Genomic DNA, 15008 nt, shown 5'->3' with positions numbered 1-15008 from the left:
GGGGTGCACCAGAGCGGCAGACCACAGGTTGAGGACTGCTGCTTGAGTAAACAAAATGTAATCTACCTAAAATTTAAATCTGTTATAAAATATGATGATTTTTTGTCCTTTTATTTTTTTATAATTGTAAGCTTCAATGACAATTTATCTCAGCACTTCAAAAAAGAGATTACAATGGTGCTCACTGCTGCATGAAATTGCATTGTTTTATATATTTATTTATTGCTTGTTATCCAGAGAAGATAATTGTGCAACTACAACCATGTACTATCCTATACTTTCAATTGATTAGACCAATGTTTTTTAACCTTTTTACCATTTGGAGACCCTTGAAATAACTTTCAGGTCTTCAAGGAACCCCTGCTATAATTACCATAACTCACAGTACAATAGCATTGAGTTATTATTGAGCACCCTAAAATCTGCTTCCCTCTCACAGGGTAATGTAAATCAACAGGAAACACTTCCAATGAACCAGCAGTCAATGAGAGTGCTCCCTAACGTGTACTATAACAACATAGCGCTGCTAGCTCTGCCTGTTGTTATAGTAAACAAAGCTTGTTGATGGGTGCACAATGGTTATGCTAGATGAACATACCATTACGATACCAATCAACATTACGGTACTGATCACTTACCTGCTTGTGCACCCATCACCCAGTTTATGGACAGGCTTAATTTCCTACATCCCTAAAGCTTATTATAGCTTTTTTCTAAATAGAAAATAATTTTAGCACACACAGATATAAAGCTTTTTACTTTATTTTCCTAAGTGAATGGATTTTATATTTTCCATGGAGCTGTCCCTTATCTCCACCATTGCCTTCTATGTTTAGTTTTTCCTCCTGGCGGTTCTCATGTCAATCGCCATTACCAATCCCCCTCTTCTAATCTTTCTAAATAAATGTGACTGCAGGGAGCAGACAGAATTTTTAGTAAGACTTTAGAGAGTGTGAAATGAGCTGTGCTGCTTAGGGGGCTCTGCACAGCCCCTCACTGTGCTAAATCTATATTACGCCTTCCCTCCAAGGCGTCATTGCTTATTCCATTATTTCTACACCTGTCAACCATTGCAAATCCAGAGGGTGACAATGGAGAGAAGTATCTAAATGTGTTCCCTGGAGGAAAAAACCCTTGGCGTGGTTGTACTGTGTGCTGGCAGCATCACCAGATAGTCCACCTCCCTCTTCTCAATTATGCTCTCTCTAAGCATCTATACATGCATTCGTTTGTTGGAGTGCACTTCTGTTGGACAGCTGCAGCCAAAGTATTCTTCAGTGTGGTCCAGGGAGACAAGAATGTGAATTTCTACAGGTAACTGCATCCTTTTTTCTTTCTGATACAAATTTATATAGACAGATCTTTCTAGGAATACCAAATTACAACCTCTTGTCACATGGAGCTGAGGATGCAGACACTTTTGATCAGAGAATTTAGTTAACTTGTTATAGTAAGTGATTTTTTTTTGGTATTTTGTTTTGTATAATGTTTCCTTATTCCAAAAGAGTTCAGCTACCTTCTGGGTTATTTTTTTTTAAATTTAGGGTTTATTATTACTATATTGGCAGACAATACATGTTAGTGTTTATTGAGTAAGTGTGTTTTAGGGAGGATATCACAGTATAATAAAGGGAACATTTTTTTCACATTTATTATTGTGTATCATAATTGAACAATGCACTTCCAGCATGTGGATCAGATGGGAAGATGCTGTGGATAAGGTTGTATTTACTCAGTGGGTACATAATTGTTTAGGCTTTTCAAATAACCCACTGCAAAGTGAAGCAGCTTTAAATTGGGAGCTGTAACCAAGAGCAATCAATCAGCATTGTCCTAGCTGAGCTGACTTTACTAAATTGTAATATGATTGTTAGGGGTTATAGTGCTATGTATTGTTTTAATAAATACAACATTTATGCATATGCTGAATTTACAAATCAGCTTATCAATAGTTTCCTAATGTCTTATCAATACATATCACGCTATGATTTTTTTCCTGCCTTCCTTTTTTACTCTAGAAAAGTACATGTGTAAAACTCACGTTGGGTTTATGTTAAAAGGGTAATGTTTGGGTTTATATATTCTTAGCATTTCATTTCTTCATACATGTATTAGATGAGACACTAATATATCCTGTAAGGAATAGAGTTTACAGTTTTTCAATGACATGTAACCCACGGTGCAGATGATTAACTCTCTGTGGACTAGGTGTATGTGTATGTGAAATTCATGTTTGATTTTAAGATTGAATATTGGATTGCTTCCAGGGTTCTTACCTTTGCCCAAAGCTGGGTGGCTCAAATTAAACCTGTTGATGGAAATACGTATACAAATTAGGAAAGTATGATGTGCATATTTATTTCAGGTCAGTGGCTTAAAGCTGAACTCTGATTAGCTATTAAAGATAAAAATATTTTGGGTTAGTATGGGCTTGGTCAGACAGACAGTAAAGTTGTGGGGTGGTTACTGTTTTCTAGGTGCCCAATTTCAACTGCCAGATACCCAGGATTGGCCAGAGGCATTTTCTAGCAGTAGTATTCTAGGCAAGTGTTTAGAAAGTATTCAGTTGAGTAGGTGACTAACCATGAGATGTCGCATCTCCGTGCTGACCAAAACTACAAAGCAACCACATTACCTGCTAAACACCTGTAAGAAAAAATAATAACAATACTTCTACTCAGTAATACTCTAGGTTGACAATCGAAAATCCGGCCATCAATTATTCGGATCCTTCAGTTTCCCGGCATGAATTTCGGATTGCGTTTTCAATACAGGGACTGCAGTACACTGTTTAGCCACTAATGTTTTGATGACGCTGTTCTTCAGAAACAGTTGTTAGGTCTTGCTTGCTACACTAAATACATGTTGAGAGGTCCCTGCTGCCTGCTCCCTTGAACTGTACCAGATGCCTACGGCGCTGCGAAAAGAAGGCTGGTCTTTGTGTGGAGGTAAGTATAAAAATAAAATCTGAAATTTTCAAAAATTCAGCACATCTCAGGTCTAGAGGTTGCCAGATTTTTGATTGTCAACCTGTATTTAGCTTCTCTCATTTATGGTAATGATAATAAGAGGGTTCAACTTTCTATCTGCTACTTCTCACTATGACATTCTTTGCTGGTCATATGGCTGTACCTTCGACAATACCAGTATCCTTCCACACAAACATGTATACTGTATTTATACATATATTTACAGACAAACATACACATAAGAGCATATATTAAAGATATTAAGTATTAGGGGAAGAGAAAACACATGTAAGCTTTTTATTGTCAGTTACCCTGTTGCTTATTTTCCCTTCCTTTATATTAAAATGTCCCCGGCCCAGAATGTTATAGTCATGCATAGCATAAAAATGACAGTGCTCCTAATGTGTTATTATTCTAAAAAAAGGTTTAGATATACTTTAACCTTTATATTTAGTAGTTTATATTTATGTATTACAAATGTATATTTATCTTCTTTACAACATTTATGACTCATGCAGGGCAAAGGGATAGTTTTGTTTAATACTCTTCTATCTAAAGGTATATACTCACCTTTCCTTACATCCCCCACTGATCTGTGCAGGAAATGATAACAAAGGCATGGAGGAGCATGTGACTCACTTGCCTTCCTTCCACATGGAAGCACTGGGGCTTGGTGATTGGCCATACAATGTCACATGGGGTGGGAGGACATTTCTTTGCACTGTGAAAGCTTCACTTGAAAGAGTTCGGCAGGACTTCCTTTCCCTATTCTCGATTTTACTTACGAATAAAATTTGTACAAGATCATTATGGTAGGCTCATTAGGCTTTGAATAAATAAAACAAAACCTTTGATTAAAAAATATTGAAAATTACTTTAGCAACTGCATTAATTATCCAATATAGGTTTTTAGCAATTATGACTTTGTACACTCTTGGTCTGATTTAATAAAGCTCTCCAAGGCTGGAGAGGACACACTTTCATCAATAAAGCTGGGTGATCCAGGAAACCTGGAATGGATTTCTTCAAAGTATTTTGCTATTTGCTAGCAAATGTTTTGAATTATGGACTAGATCTGTTCACCAAACTTTACCGATGAAAGTGTATCCTCCTCAGCCTTGGAGAACTTTAAGCCCTTTAAGTGTAAACTACCGAAGAACTGAACGTCGGTCAAATATAAAGGCACACACATTTATGTGGCTCTGTAATCATTTTTGCATGCACGTATTTTTATTAGCTGAATTTTACGGAATTTATGGTATTCGGTTTGGCATTACCTTGTACTGCTTGTACAATAGGCTCAGAAACTGTGAGGGAGACAGCACAAGATAATTTAGGGAGCCATGCTGATATGAGAATAGAGTGACAGAAAGATGAGTCCAACAGTACGCTGCTTCTCATTTTACTGTAGAGACCTGTAAGTGAAAGTGGACATGCAGCAAGTCAGACAGATCAGCCCCCTTCCCTATGAGCCAGAACTGTGCTCTGAGACAGAGCTGTGTAAATCTCAGGATTAAATGGGCACAAATACAAATTATATAGCAGAAAAAACAGTTTTTTATACATGTATAGTATTTCATCTGTGTATTTAGCTGTTTGTCTGCAGATCATATTTACATTTAATTTCCCCCCTTAAGGGACAGTTAGAGACAGAACTATAAACTTTACTATGTAAGCGTGTTATTCTATTTTAGGGTTATATAAATACAAGGTAATAGCTATATTAAAAACAATAATAATAATTTACTTATGGAGCAATGAATCTTTATTCCAAGACATACATTATTGTAAAATATAATTACATAAACCTACTTTACAATTTAAACGGGTAAATCTCCAAAATGAAATGTTTTAATTAAAGAGCTATGTTTTCTTATATAACATTTGCTCTCTGAACCCATGCAATTAATAAAATTAGATTTGATTTTGTATCAAAATATTTGGATTACTTATTCTTTAATTATAATATTTGTATTGGTTTATGTTAGCACAATAGAACAAGTAATTACATGTTTGGGCCTTGTAAACAAGGTGTTGAGCTGTGTAAGCATGACAAGGTAAGCAATATTGTACACAAACATTGACTATGTGACCGGGGAAATATTATTGTGGATGTAGATGTACTGACAAAGAGTGCAAAGATCAGCCATGATAGCACAGTAGGCCAAGGCAGCCATAAAGCTATTTCTATATCATAAAATAAAGTCTAACTGCTGTGAGTTATTAACCTTGGAATAAACAAAGGCTCTAAGCATCTTTGCTTTTTGTTATTCAATACTTAATTGTTCATTTTAACTGGTGTATGTTTTAAAGGATAAATTGACAGCCATAGTTCCCATCTAACTCCTACAAAAGTATCATCTTCTTGCAGCTGGCTTCTAAATTTATGCGTATTCTAAAATTCTATTGGGGGTGATACACAATGATTGCTGACTATTATCCTTTTGTTAGAAAATTCACCAATCTTAAGTAAGTAGCATTTTTCCTGAAGAATTGGAAGGACTCTTTGCTGCCATAGATAAAAATGGAGGTGCTCTTAGTGCCCAAACTGGGTGCAGACCCTAGTCTAGGGTGTGGTTCCATTAGGCATGTATATCACAGGACTGCTTGCAAAAGGGAGAATTGAAAAAAGTCATTTGGCAACTATGCATAGGTCCTATGTAGTGTACCATAGGACATATGAATGTGTGCTGGAAGGCCATGAAATATATATTGAAAGGAGAATGATCCTAAAAGCTTAATTTAATAGATAACTATGGGCAAAAAAAAACAAAACACAAAAAAGAACACAGTTTGTGCTTAGATCAGTAGATGGCACTGTGTCCTTATGTAAAATATGTAACAAACTCTTTCTGTTAGATACATGGGTTTGTTACACACTTTACATTGGCACACAGCACCATCTACTGGTGGCCAAAATAGGGCACAAAAGATCATTTAGGAGCAAGTGACTGATCATAACCAGCTCAAAGTACAAAATACTTTAACCTGTAAAAAGAGGAGAAAAAAAGAAATACAGACTATAGATTAGATATACAGAGTACATAGGACCTTACCCCCACCCTTAAACAAAATGTTTAAAAATACACACCATGAGTTTTTTTTTCTTTATATTTCATGGCATTTCTGAATTTCTATTGAATACTGTTTTGAATGTCATCAGTGACAGACGTGTTTGTGCCCTAGATTTACTGTATACTCAAGTCAAAGCCGGCTACCTGTATTCTCAAGTAAAAATAAATACCTTGGTTTATATTTGGTTTGGATTACATTCGACATAATATTTGCTGATCTTGACAGTTGACCCACTATTTTTCCACTAACATAGTGACAATACTGTTTATCCTGCAATAAAATTAGTTAAATTGATTTTTAAATGATCCTTAAGTAAAAACAAACACATTTAAGTCCAGCTTCAGCTAACAATATTTATTCAGTTACAACAACTGTAAGCCTTGGAATTTTTATTTTATTCACCCCTGCAAGTGTAATATGGTTTTCCCCAAACCTTCCAACTACTACTTTTCCAAGACAGCTTGGCCTAGTACAGGAAGTGGAAAACCAATGGTTTTCAGGATATACAACTGTTTTATAAGAAACTCAGAAAAACAAAAAACAAAATGTTGTGTTTGTAAACTCTACCTAAAGCAGAAATGAACAGAAATTTAAAAAAAAATCATACTTACCTTTAATTCCACAGATGCCTTGGTTGTGCTGGAAAAGTCCTTGATCAGGTCCCGGAACTCGCGGAGGAAGTTCTGGGCACTGCCATGTTCTGCCTTCTTCTTCCTTCTGGCTACGTCAACCGATCTCACACTGCGCAGGTGCAAAATTGAGTAACGTAGCCTGCTGTAAACCCTGCACATGCGTGAGATTATCTCTTTCCCCTCAGTGTATGCCCCTTCTGTGCATGCCTTACTTTGGGCATGTGCAGAAAAAACAGCCAGGACCCTCCCAGGGTGCGTGTCGTAGGTATACTTGAAGGCTCTATGCTCCCGTTCTGTCCTGATCGCAGCAACAGTGCAACACCCATTAAAACAAAGGATATTGCAGTAAAAGAAAAAAAAAAGAACAATTTTACTTTGTATTAAAAGGTTGTCTACTCTTTGAATTTTAACATTTTAATTTAGGTCTGCTTTAACAAAAAGTATTGACATACAAATGGCAGCAGTGATTCTTTCATAGAAACATATGTCTTTCCAGATTTTTTTCTGTCATGTACACTGAGCCATACATGCACCATGTAAATAGTTTCCGTGTGCATGCCATCCCCACCTGGCCATTGAAAATGACTAAAGAAGAATCCTGAAGATTGGAAGGAGATGACAGCATCATGTAGAAGGGCGCTTACATATAAATATGAGGAGAATACTCACACATTATTGCAAAACCCTGAGTACCAGCAGCAGAGTCTACATTTGCTTAAAGGTTTTATCATGTGTGATATATTGCAGACTGCATCATATCTATATGAATTTCCAGTATCAAATATTAAGTCATTACTTAAGTCATGTAGAAAAATATTAAACAATACCTATTTACCAATATTTTTATTAAGACTCTAATTCCCATATTTAAACAGATTGTGTGCTAACAATTCTTGATGCCTGTAGCAATCACAGAAAAACCTTTTTCACATTTTTTAATTCTGGACAGGAGAAATTACATACGGAGGCTGGCTGCTATTGTCAATAAGTTGAAAAGAATTTTCGTTATCACACATTTTATATCTAAAGTTCCATAGTCCTGCTTGGCAAAAAACCTACAACACTTTTTTGAAAAAAACCTACACACAAATTTGCTAGGGCTTCATACTGTGCCTAGGCATGACATATTATGTATGTCAAAATATGAAGCTTCCTGGAGGGAGAACAGCAGGGCATGATTATGTATACACAGGGGCAGGTAAATACTGCATGATTACCAGGAATATTTGTGCCTAGCAACTCTAATGGAAGACCATCACAGCAGGAAATAGCATAATGTTTCGGTTAAACATAGCTAAACCTGATTTTAACCTTTGCCTAACACTGACAAAACTAGACAAAATATGTTTCTACTTGCAGTTATACTTGAGATATGGATTATGTATGTGGACACTTGTATTTGAAAACAGGCAATGTATAGAGTTTGTCTATAAAATCTACCCTAAAATGTACTATAGGGGCCAAATTTGGTGATTTTGTATCACATTCACAGCCAAGCATGTAACTACTATGACTAACTATTGAAATCAGTTTATTGCATTGCAATTTGCTGTTAATGCCAATGTATACAGAGACGTGTTATACATTTGAGTACTTCCATGCTAGTGACAACCATTTTCAGTTTTGCACTTCAGCATAACAGTGACTCTGTAAACTGTAAATAAATGGTTCAATGAGTTAGGTATAAAGGAACTTGAGAACCTGCACACAACCCTGATCTGTACACCTTTGAGATAAAATGGATTACCAATTGTGATTCACAGTTTCTCATTCAACATCAGTAACTTACTTCACAAGGGTTCTTTTGGTGAAGTGGGCACAACTTTTTAACTACATTCCAAAAACTATGCAGAAAGTCTTTCCAGTGTAGAATGGTATTATTGTTCATGGCTTAGGAAGGAATATATAAGAAACTTATATAGGTGTGATGGTCATCTGTTCACAAAAATGCGGTCATATTTGATATATGTTGACATAAGGCAGTCATTTTCAAACTTCCTTTGCTAACCCCCATTTGCAAGGACCAGACAGGTTATTGGGGAAAGGGACAGGTGATGTGCCTTCTGTAGTAACCTGTCTTGCTAAGCTAAAAAAAAAAAAAATAAAGTTACTTTATTTAAGAAACGAAAATCTCACTAACTGTATCAAAGTTAGTTAGTTAGTTAGTTAGTTAGTTGCACTCCTTGTTCCCAGGACACCTCCATGCTCCCTGATCCACCCCTGATTCACTGCTCATCTCTGTCCCTCTTGTATACAACTTACTTGTGCATTCTTTGTATATAGTGTTTATTTCTGCACCCCTTTTTCACAGTTTACCTGTGCATTCATTTTCTATCCCTCTCTTCCTCACCTCTTCTCAACAGCACTCTTTGCATTCCCGTTCCACAGATCACACCATTGCACCCATCCCACTGCTCACTTCCCTTTTTTACAGTTACTACCAACAATATGCAGCCTTATCATTTTGTGTCCATGATATTGGCATGGCTGCAAGTCTGCCATAACACACTTTCTGTCCTTGAATGACAATATCCATTTATTGTATTGCATTTTGGAAGAGCAGCATTGTAACCCTAGGACAGGACAATGGCCTCCAGATCTTTTCTTTTCCATAACATAAAAAGGAGTTCTTTTGAAATAGCTGAGAACTTTGTAACTGGCGATAGTAAGAAAGTTATCAGCTGACAATATTTCCAAAAGGGATCTAGTTTTGGTATTTTTTTTTTGCTTAGTGGTATATTTAACAGAAGAAAAAGAAGCAAATTTTATTAATTGTTAGGGTTTACATTAAATGGGGGTGGCCATGGCAGTATTTGTCATAATGACCAAGCATGCAAAGCAAAATTGCCAAAAGAAAAGTTATGCCCAACAGACTGTCCAAGACATTAGAGAGTAGTGAGATGCACACCTGATCCAACCATCTTCATTGAAGCTGATTTCCAAAATATTCAGATGACTACATAAACATGGAAAGTCAATAGAGTATGTTGATGCCAGTGCAAGGGGAAATGAATAAATGGTGCAGGCAAAGAAGTCTAATCTATGTTCCCAATATTGGCATTAGCCTGACACCATAGCTCTTTTTCCAAATCCAGCCATTTGCAATTTATGTCTACAGGCTACATACCAAACTAGGTGTAGAAAAGACTTTCGAGGTTTAACAGTTGGTTAAATTGCTTATAAAATCTACAGGCATGCTGGGCAATTAATTATATCCCTAAGCCTAAAGATAGTGTGTAAATGGCAATTAGCTGAATCTTTAAAAATTATTATTTCACAGCACAGATGTTTGCAATTGAATAGAGACCGCATAGTAAGTGAGATCATTATATCCAGACAGTCAGTTTGTGAATAATTATCAAGAATATCCATTTTTTCCATATCAATTTTTTACTTCATTAGGTTGTAACACAGAGATTAATTTATGTGCACAGCAATGCTTGGAGGGCTAAAATACATTAATCTAAATATTAATAGCAGCATCCCAATGCACTAAAAGAGTAGCATGTAATGCACCCACAATGCAGTGCACCATATCATGTAGCTTTTGCAATTAATTCTATATATTTTAAGTGATCATTTATTTGTATTTTTGTGAGATTTTCTATTTCAAATCCATCCAACTTGTGTGACAAAACATTCTAAGAATTGTAATCAGCGTGCACAGCATTAGCTTTGAGATTCTCTCTCTAGAAAAAATGCCACACAGAGTTGTACAGAGCAGGGAGAGGGGTAGTATTATGTAGAGCAGCGGTCCCCAACCTTTTTGGGCCCAGGGACCGGTTTCACGGAAGGAAATTTCTCTGAGGACCGCTTCGTTTTCAATAATGGATCATGTACTCGCGGCCCACTGAAAACACCGCCGCGGACCGGTAGTGGGCCGCGGCCCGGTGGTTGGGGACCACTGATGTAGAGTAATTTTGGGCTTCAACTATTTCTATGTTCAAAACAATATGCATTTTTCAGCAAAGTACTTAGGATTATTAAATGTGAAAAAAGCCCAACCTGTTGGAAATAAAGCCTGCCATTTAAGTGGATAGCAGGCGAATGATACAAATTTGGGGGAAGCTGGTGGAGTTGGAATCTTCAGGCATTTAGGGTAGTACCTCCAGTGCAATCATTCCTCCACAGGAGGAATCATCACATCATCATAACATTGATTTAAAAAGAAAGGCGCAGGTGTCATTTAAGGAACAACCAATATCTGATTTTGGACATTTCTTGGATAATTGCTTTGTAGACAGCTGCAATAATAATGGACTGGATATGAGGGTTTTAACTATCAGATCCTATATTTATTTCTATATAGACACTCACTACTTACTTAAATTAGACGAGTTGGACATAATACATAATAACAGAAAATGGAGGAGCAATTTTGACATGCCATCATTTCTTTCTAACACAGTGCACAACAGTTTCAAACATTAATTTCTGACTGTAAATTGGCAGATTTAATATGTTAAATTACATTCTTTCAAATTTGCATAAAGGAAGGTTGGGGAGGGGGATTTGAATTTAAAGTCAAATTTACCACATTTATTAGATTTCACAGCCAAACTATTACATCATATACAAAAACAGCCAGCAGTTTTCTTTACCCCATAAAGAAGTCATATATCATATGATTTACATTCAACAGTTTAAACCACTGATGGGGAATGGGGGAGGTAAGCTACTGCAGGTATGAGGTGTCTGCATATATCTGCAGCTGCTTTCTGATCCTTTCTGTCATGCCTGAATGTTGGGCCAAACTGACAAGCAGAGTTCCTACACTTCTGGGTAATGTCAGCGCTAACTACTAAACCTTGTCTGATGTCTGTATTTGCCTACCAGTAATAAATGAAGACTTACTAGCCAATAGAGTAAGTTATAAATATAGGATATTTCTTTGCTCAGCAGTCATCCTGGTCCATTACCTCTGTCCTACAAATTATCCTGAGGGAGAGAGGAGGTACTAGTGCAAAATGGGACTTCATATTTACTTTTTCAACAATCCAGAATTGACTAATATATTTAGCTCAGTATTCCTTAAAGTGGGCCTGTACCAAATATGCTTCATACTTTATAATTTGGACATGTACCAGTGATATCATACACAATACAGTATATTTGCTCACTCATTGGGGTTGGCTTAATAAATTAATGTGGGCAATTTACTTAGCAAAGTAAACTATTTCCATACAGGTATTATTTCACTTAGCTTAGTAAATGAAATTAACGTTTGCTAATTTTAACTGTTTATTCATGTGCAAACCAAAATTGAGTTTTCCTGGCACCTGTTAGAGTTTTTCTTGCAAAGAAAAGTTTACCCTAATTCACTAAGCCAAGTGAAATATCCCATGTACTTCACTTTCCTAAGTGAACAGCTTGTATTCCTTTAGTAAAACAACTCCATTGGTCCCACAGTTAGGCCTTGATCACACAATGCACATGCATTCCTGTTCGTGTTGCAGTGCACTATACAAGTGCAGTAAACACGGCATTATTTAAATTGTTCCGTACATCGTCCTAGGTGCATTTGGGGTGTCATTAACAATATTGTCAACCCGGTGAACCTGCCTTTCTCAACCTTCTTACCATAGGGGAACCCTTGAAATAACTTTTAGGTCTTAGGGAACTCCGGCTACAATTATATATTCACAGTTTGGGATCATTGGTATCTATCAAACTGACCTGAGAATCACAAACTGCTCATTGCTCAAGGAACCCCTAGCAACTTCTGGGGGAACCCTGGTTGTGAAATACTGCTCTAATGAGAAGTAAACCTCAGGTACAAATCCATTGATAAAGTTGCTATTTTTCTTTATTTTCTTTTTTATTTAATATAATTTTATTTAATTTCATTGATACAAAAGGCTTTTATCGTATAGTTGCCATTAGCCAGCCTTTCTTAACCTTTTTTAACATGGGGAAACCCTTGAAATGTTTTAGGGAACCCCTGCTATATTTATTAAATTTACAGTATATAGTAGATAAGTGTGTGTGTTAGTGGGAATAATGGCATTTACATAAATGGGCAGTTAGAAGAATTTCACTCCTACAGATAGCCAAAATGATCATTGGTGCAGGTTAAACTGACCAGAGAGATACAAACTACTTATGGCTCAAAGAACCCTTAACAACCTCTTGAAGAAACCTAGGGTTCCATGAATCCCTGGCTGGGAAATATTGCAGTGCATCGAGGCATGTGCTTTATGTGTTTCCACGTGTTGCATTAGGTATCAGCTACAGAGCCTTACTTTGTATATCTTTGCATGACCTTGATCCATGATCTTGATGAATTAGTTTTGGGTCCAACTAACTGGAAACAGCCCAAGGTACAATGAACCCATCGCTGGGTACAATGTTGATAAAGCAACCCCACGCTGACTGTCTTGCATATGGAATGTTATCCTCCTACTAACACCTACTGCATAACTGGCATACATTTGCCTGTAAAACATGACAACTAACATTTGTTAATAAAGACATTGTATGTATAATGTACATTCCAGACATTTAATTACATAAGAAGTCTGGTGATATGCCCAGTGCCTCCATAGTATTGATTTCAATAGAGACGGGTCACAGAGGTCGCAGTTAAAGGCTTCCAGGCTGCATTATCGCTCCGCTTTAAACGTTGTGTATATCGCTTAGCATGACTCAATAAATGACTTTAATGCAATTGTTACAAAAAGAAACAGGTAAATTCAATTTTGTTTGCTTAAGTCAAGTCATCTTGCATGAGACTGGCTAATTTTTTTTTCTCTGGTAATCCAGTCAGTGGTTCGTTAAATGGGTAGGGAAAGAGATGGAGCAGAAAATGGTACTAGCACCCGGGGGCAGGAAAAAGATGAGGGCTGGATTAACATTCTCCACTGGAGTGTATGAAATTGTACGCTGAGATTTGTTTGGCTTTGACAGGTGATGTACAGAAGCTGCCTGTCATACTGATGTTATTCCTGCAGACTGTGATAATGCGTTATAATAACTTTCAAACTGCATAAAAAAGAGATTTAATTGAACAAAGAGTAAACTGTCAACTTTCTTAAAGCTGAACTCAACACAGACTTAAAGGATACAAATAAATGTAGCTTCATATATATTAATACATCATTTTTTTTAAACAGTGTAATTATCCAATTACCCTTTAATTCTCCTATGTACAATAGAACGCCCAATCAGATCTTTCAGGACGGTCATTCGTTTCCAGCGACATTTCTCGTTCATTGGCATCGTTGGCCAGTCGTTGTGCATTTTGTCAATGATTATCGGACGATCAGTCATTAGTCATTCGTTTCCAATTATAATTATTGCATGTGCGTACGTAGCCTTGGACTGGGAGAGGAAGCAGCACAGTAAATCACAGTCATGTCTGTCTTGGGAGATAATCTGACATGAGTACAACGCATGACCCATCAGGACAGATCCAAAAACAACCTATGGTGAACGACCGCTATACAAGTCAAGGAAAGAGAGCACAGCTGGGTGCTGGTCACTTGTTCTACAGCACTTGTTAGTTCATCTGTCACTCTTTGTTGGTGGAATTGATCACAAAACATACTTTTTCAGAAAAGAAAAATTCACGCATTACGCAGCCTTAGCAATACATTTTATTGCTAATGCAAGAATATTGCACCCACTAGACATACATCACTCAAAGCCTTTCAGGGTTATTACCATTCAAAAGATATGTTTGATGTGCTCATTATCAGATAAAATAGATTTTTATATTTTCTGCATTATTTACCTATGATCAACATTTTTTCTTAGCAGTACTCTTTTTTTTCTAAAATTAGACATTCAGATGTCTAGCATCCTTCAGCTTAGATACTGTGTGTCTAGGCTGTCTTAAACCCAACCTATAAATTTATAGAAAAACACAATACAATCAAATATTAGCATATAATGCTGTCTGCATTATGAACCTCTGACTAAACATAAACTATCATACAGAATAACTGCTTCTTCAATTGTTTTGTGCATATAAGAGATCAGGAATATTCTGTTAAGAAGTTAAGAAATCCGGAAAATGTATACGTTAAAATCAACAACAAATAGAGCCCAACAATAGCATATATATAGAGGTAGCATAAGAATAAGAGATGCAAAGAACCTCCAGGCACGTTACACGACTATATTAGATCACAGCTGTTAATTGAAATTCATGAAGCCATGAGATTATTTCCCCAAAAATTAGCATGTACAAGTAGTCATTTATATGTTAACATACTCAGAATGTTTCAACTGGAATCAAGCACATTCAGAAAGTCCACCACTATTGAGCTAGCATTTGGTGTCCAAACTACTAGTTATTCCGTGTGGGCAGTGGTGCACCGCACACATTGTT

At 36.6% G+C, this 15008-nt stretch overlaps 1 protein-coding gene across 1 annotated transcript in view; it reads left to right on the top strand.

The window, feature by feature from the left end:
* Window positions 1–1150: 1150 nt before the first annotated feature.
* LOC140325023 (neuropeptide Y receptor type 2-like) overlaps window positions 1151–15008 on the top strand; it is a 34690-nt gene continuing 20832 nt past the window's right edge. Inside the window, exon 1 of the mRNA XM_072403118.1 lies at window positions 1151–1314. The gene's annotated coding sequence lies outside the window, so the exon portion shown is untranslated. The remainder of the gene's footprint in view (window positions 1315–15008) is intronic.

Source organism: Pyxicephalus adspersus, chromosome 2 (genome assembly GCF_032062135.1).
Source record: "Pyxicephalus adspersus chromosome 2, UCB_Pads_2.0, whole genome shotgun sequence".
Classification (NCBI taxonomy): Eukaryota; Metazoa; Chordata; class Amphibia; order Anura; family Pyxicephalidae; genus Pyxicephalus; species Pyxicephalus adspersus.
The sequence above is the reverse complement of the archived record's forward strand: the minus strand, read 5'-3'. Positions and strand labels throughout refer to the sequence as shown.